The sequence below is a fragment of the Spea bombifrons genome, chromosome 4 (assembly GCF_027358695.1).
Source record: "Spea bombifrons isolate aSpeBom1 chromosome 4, aSpeBom1.2.pri, whole genome shotgun sequence".
NCBI lineage: Eukaryota > Metazoa > Chordata > Amphibia > Anura > Pelobatidae > Spea > Spea bombifrons.
The window spans coordinates 75475697-75481773 of record NC_071090.1 but is presented as its reverse complement, the minus strand read 5'-3'; the positions used below and the strand labels follow the sequence as shown (position 1 = coordinate 75481773).

Below are 6077 nucleotides of genomic sequence, written 5' to 3'. Positions count from 1 at the left end.
AAAGGACTGACATCTCTTGTGCCATGGATTTTTTTTCTTTCTTTCTTTCTTTTTTTTTTTTTTTAAGTATATAAATAAATATATTATACCTCCTTGCCTTTTAAAGACTAAGGTTTCACAATCTCATTCCCCTTCCACATCTGACTGATGTTGTAGAGGTAGGAAATCTTGTTTCAAACCCTTGTTTGGAAGTGCCAGAAATACATCGCTGGCCGTTTCAGCACGAAAGAATTAAGATTGCATAGATGCCTTTTACGTGGACTAATGTAAGTTTCCTTAGCTTCAGTCCCATACCTAGTCCTGCTCAGCAGGCAGGGTTAATGCCCAGAGACTTCAGACTCTTATTCCCAGCACTTCAGTACACATGTGCACCTGTTAACTTTCCTTCTGTATATTTGCTGTTTAACTTCTACATATATTTTCTTATTAAAATAATCTTCAGGGCTTTCTGCAACAAAAACTCAAAAGACAAAAAAATAACTAGTAGTTCAGTGGGAGGGTTTATTAATATAAATATATATTGTATATTATTTTTTGGGGGGGAGGGGGGCTGTGACACAGAACAGAGCATTTCTATTCTGTAAGAACCACATTTATCCAATAAACCAAAAAAAAAAATACCCTGGTTTCATTTTCACTCTTTGTTCAACATGATCTGTTACATACATTGTTAGTTTAAAATGTACCTCGCCACCGCTCTGCCACAGTCTACATGGGCACATTCTGCATTACAAACAACCCGACATCCTCGAGATGGTGCTTTGATCCCAGAGGATTGTCTCAGCTGTAAGGCTTATGGAGAGTACTAACACAGCTGTCCACACAAGTACACAACTCCATTTACATTACCAGGAGTAGTATGAGAAAAAGGAAAGTCTTATCACACAGTCTAAATCTGAAGTTATACAGAGTGGATAGGTAACGGTGAAAAGTATTTTTTATTTTAGTTATTTGAAGCCCTTGAATATCTGGAGGTATTTCCGAAATGGACGCCCACCAGTAGACTTTTTGTTTCAGACAGAAGTTATGATCCAACATAACTCGGATTGTGAAAGAATCAAGAAGACAATACTTTCTGTTCCTTTTTTTTTTTTTAAATGACATTTTCATTCACATAAAAATGATTAACAACTAACAACATTTTACAATGCGAATGCGGGAAAAAAAACATGATCCATCACCAGGGGTGGGTCAAGGACATATGGGACCCTTAGAACGTTGTAAGCGGGCCCCCCCACAAAAACATATACACACTACTGCTCAAAAGTTTAGGGTCACTTAGAATTTTCATTATTTTTTTTTTTTTTGGAAGAAACTGTTAAAATGGAATGGATCAGAAATGCTGTGTAGATGTTAATGTTGTAAATGAGTATTGTAGCTGGAAACAGCTGATTTTTTATGGAATATCTTCATAGTCGTACAGAGGCCCTTTATCACTCCCATCCCTTCTGCGTTCCAATGGTGCGTTGAGTTAGCCAATCTAATTAGTGGTGTGTGTGTTTATCATAAAATATTGGGTATAATATGCACCTGTGTATAATAAAAGATAGAAAGATGTGTGAGAATCAAGCTGTTGAAACGTCGCTAGTGCTGCAGACAGCTTGATTCACACACACCACCACCGGCAAAGGAAAAGGATATTTTTGCATATTTCTCTGCTCATCACCTGGCTTTGACTCACAAAGTTGTAGAGATGTGATCAGGGATTGAGGGTTGGTTGCTGCAGAGTTCCTGACTCAGACACCATAAGGTCAGACACTATTTGTGCTACATCAGCACCAGCCTAGAGAAGGCTTACATCGCGCTAGACTTCTGTGCCAATATCAGTTTATTTACAGGGAGGTTGATGCAACCACTGTGGTAGACGAAGACAGAATATTTTGTCATAAACATATGTCATACACTATGTGTTTGTCAAGGGTCATGAGCATCCACCTGATCAGTGAAAATCAATTGTCTGGCCAGCTTTTTAGAATGACAAAGCCACACATGCCCCGGGACCAAAAGCGGCAACCTTACCGTGACCAATGGATCTGCAGACGTAATGGACTTGTGAGCAAAATATATAAAATATTCATGTGAGGACAAGAGCTTTTCAACATTTTTATTGTACCTTTAATTTTCTTACTTAGAGTACCCAATCCAAACTATACATTTTTTTTTTTTTTTTACTTATTTAAAAAAAATAAAAAAATATATTGTTTTACCCAGCAAATATGCTAACAAATTCTTCCACAGAATACATGCCACCCACCTCATCAGCTTCCCTCAAATTATTTTGTTTTGTTTTGAAAGAGGCTAAAAGGCCACCTTTATCTTTCGCATATATATATATATATATATATATATATATATATATATATATATATATATATATATATATATATATATATATATATATATATATGCTGGTGCTGATGTAGCACAAATAGCATCTGACCTTATGTGTCTGAGTCAGGAACTCTGCAGTAACCAACCCTCAATCCCTGATCACATCTCTACAACTTTGTGAGTCAAAGCCAGGTGATGAGCAGAGAAATATGCAGAAATATCCTTTTCCTTTGCCGGTGGTGGTGTGTGAATCAAGCCGTCTGCAGCACTAGCGACGTTTCAACAGCTTGATTCTCACACATACCAACACACACCGGCAAAGCGAAAGGACATTTCAAACCCTGACTGCTGAATGGTGAGAAAATGTTAAGAAGTGGTCTTATTACATCAATACTTCGATTATTTCTAAACTCCCATCTTAGGTTGGTTTACCTAGATATTCCTTCTCCATTGATGATCAGCAGCTTTGCTTGAGTGTTAGGTTTCCACTGATGTTATCCTATTTTCACACAATGGGCACAAAATTGTTCTTCACTCTGACGCACGGTGAATTAAACACTTAGTTGAAAAATATATTGAGAAAATGCAAGTCAATGGTAAGTCTGTAGGTCTAAGGGGTAGTATACTGTATCTGGATGACATTTCTAGTGCTAATGGGGCTGTTATTTGTAAGAATGTGAGAAACGAGACCCATAAAGCCATAACAAATCAGGAAGGCTGACCGGGAGCGATTCATTGTGTTCTGCAAAACGCTAGAGTCACAAAGCAGAAGTGCAGCAGTTAGGATAAAGACCTGGAAAATGACAATTATTCAATAAAGTGGTAAAAAATTAGCAAACCATGCGTGTAAAATAGACATGAACTATTTCCATCATTATTAGTTCCAGGATACAGAAACATGAAGTTTGTAGCTGTAGTTCCTTTGTATCCTTTTTTGCACACAGGTATGTAAATATATCACGCAGCCATGTTTGGACACGTAGGTAAAGCAATGCAAATAGTGTGCATTGCTACAGAAAGCGGTTTAACAAAACAAGCGTACAATCAACACAATGCCTTAAAACCTGGATGTATAAACCGACCAGCCAGCACTATACAGTCGGATACGATACCACCTCATAGGATCTGGGTTAATTTAGTACCATTTTTGGCTTAAAACCCAACAAATATTTATGCATAACGTGCACCACATTTCATGTCGTCATCGCAAAATACCAGTTTTTTGATAGTTTTGAAGTATCACATTGTCATTGTTCTGTTATGCGACCATCTAGTACTCGTGTTATTTGATTTAATGCTCTGTTTTTCCATTACTCTTGTTTATACCTTCTACTCCGGCCTATAATGGACTCTTTCATCATTCATGGTATTTCAGGTTGCACTGAGATCCTTCTGTCGGCCTTTGGTTTAGCAGGCTGTCTGCAAGCCTCTTGGTAGAGATTGTTTAGACGATGTGGATCAGGCAGCAGCTCCCAGAGAACAGAGTCATGTTTATAGGTGTGCGAATCAGGACAGGGTGTTCTTATGGCGTCTTTAGGTAACGTGAGTTTATATGTTATTGACAGAAACCACTTACTATATCTACCATTTAACTATTTGTATGCGATACGTTAGCACCCAGAGCATGTCATTTTAACCTGTCCGTGTTCAAAATGCAGCCCAAATGGCTTGCGCACACCTGCAGACAAGCAAGCAGTGTCTACGTGCCAGTAACAGCAGCCTTCTTCCTGCCCCTGTGTGCAGCCAGACGCAAGGACACAGTAACCCCCTTATTTTGCTCAGGCAGAGAGTGCAGTGTGTGCCTCCGACTCCACAATTACCCATTCAGATCCGGAGGCACGGAGCGCCATCCAGGAAATTGCTGTGAAGAGTATCAATTATACAGAGGTTACGGTAAGCAACAGAAACAACTACTGAGAGCGTATATCTTGCGCTGTGAAATGCTAAGAAGTGACGGGTATTATGGAGCTATATGGAGAGGTTATATGGAGAACCGGGTGGCGTGATCTCATGTTTTATGATCTTAAAGGAGAAAGGGTTATATGGAGCTATAGCAATGGCAGGATTATATAGGGCAGTAGGTGGAATGAGGGGATGATTATATGGAGGATTTACAGGCATTCCTAGGAATATTCTAAATACTCCTCCATAGGATTAATCACAATAATCTGACACAAAGCATGCTGCCCGCTGTTCATATGCTTCAAAGTTGGATCTTTATAGTTCCGGAAGACGTTTGCTCTGGAACCATAGATCCGTCTCTAATCCCCCCTGCACACAGGACATGTTCACTCTGTGTTGCGTTACATGGCGGTGACCCCCTACCTCCCAGACACTGTCACCTAGAACCAGACTGTGAGGTTCAAAACTGGACAGGTAGCAATGCGGCAGCTGCTGCCGCCATCCTGATTCAGGTGCCGGAGGCTGGCCCTGGCAGAGGTGCGTGTCTGGGGCAGCATGGATTTCTCGGCCCCATGTATGGCTCTGCGTGTGGGGATGTGTGCGGAGGTGGTAAGGATGGGTTTACACGGAGGCAGCATGTGCACCAGATATCGGAAGCCTCCTGCCCATTAACCCATAATGGAATCCCGTCTCACCCCAATAAAGTTTGCCTTAAATTTTCTTTTTAAATGTCTTATGGCCCGTTCTTGAAACTGACGTTAAACGCAAAGGAAATAGCGCCTTATAAGAAGAGGTTATAGGACAAAGTGCGCCACTGACGATGCAAAACAGTTCTCTGGTAATAAACAAGTCGTATTTTCCCTCACATGACACACTTTATATTTCTAACAGTTTGCACAACATGATTATTATTTTTCACACTCCAGTCACACGGCTAGACTCCCTGACACAACATTAAGTAAACATTAGCATTCCTGATACACCGTATACAGTGTTTGTCTATCTGACAGTATACCCAGCGATTGCCTTCCTGGCTAGGGTGACCATGAGGCCCAGACTGTAAGGGCCACCCCTGGAAAGGGAGCGCAAACTCACAGCAGTAATGGCCCAGGGTGACAGAGTGTCTGAGGTGAGCTAATGACACATGCATCCCCAGTGCTCAGTTTATGTAGCTGTTTTAGCCCAAGAGAAAATGGTCTTCAGTCATATTTGATTTGCTTTTATTGCATAGAAAAAGATGTTACATAAGTTACATAAGCTTTTTGGGGCCTCAGAGGTCTCTTCCTCACAGTTATAGGGAAAACAATCATTAGAAAAAGTGTGAGAGAATTATTGTTTTATTTATATTTACACAGCTCTTCATACAATGTTTTGGAGCGAGTCTATACGATATGTGTGTTGTGTTACAGTAAGTGTGTTAGTATATTGGCGGGGAGCAGGGGTTCAGCTGTAATTGCCCCGAAGGCGCCAGTCCTCCCCTGTAGCCGCTCGCCATTCAAACCCTGCTGCCCGGGTCCCTGAATTCCACAAATACATTGTTTATCATGGTGGTGGCCGGGTTGCTTTTGAATGCATTCTTACGCTAGGCTGTCCAGGAAAGCGAATTGGGGGCCACGCGTTGTATGTTATCACCCGGCGCTCACATAACAGACACCTAGCCGTAACACCTCGGGATTACCCAGGGTTAACCCGCAAAGTGCCGATATACAGCATACACAGGGTTAACCCTGTACACGGCCTATCTGGTGGAGCTGCAGCTTATCTCTGCAGCCAGGCTCTCGGGCCGTGTATGTACGAGTATATCGGGGAGGACCTGCTTCACGCACAGTGCACATGAATGGAGT

The 6077-nt window shown here is 41.2% G+C and overlaps 1 protein-coding gene across 1 annotated transcript in view; it reads left to right on the top strand.

Annotated features, from left to right (window-relative positions):
- The window catches only part of SNX1 (sorting nexin 1), an 18377-nt gene extending 17897 nt beyond the window's left edge, over nt 1-480 (top strand). Inside the window, exon 15 of the mRNA XM_053464742.1 lies at nt 1-480. This exon is cut by the window's left edge and continues 76 nt beyond it. The gene's annotated coding sequence lies outside the window, so the exon portion shown is untranslated.
- The last annotated feature ends 5597 nt before the right edge of the window (nt 481-6077 follow it).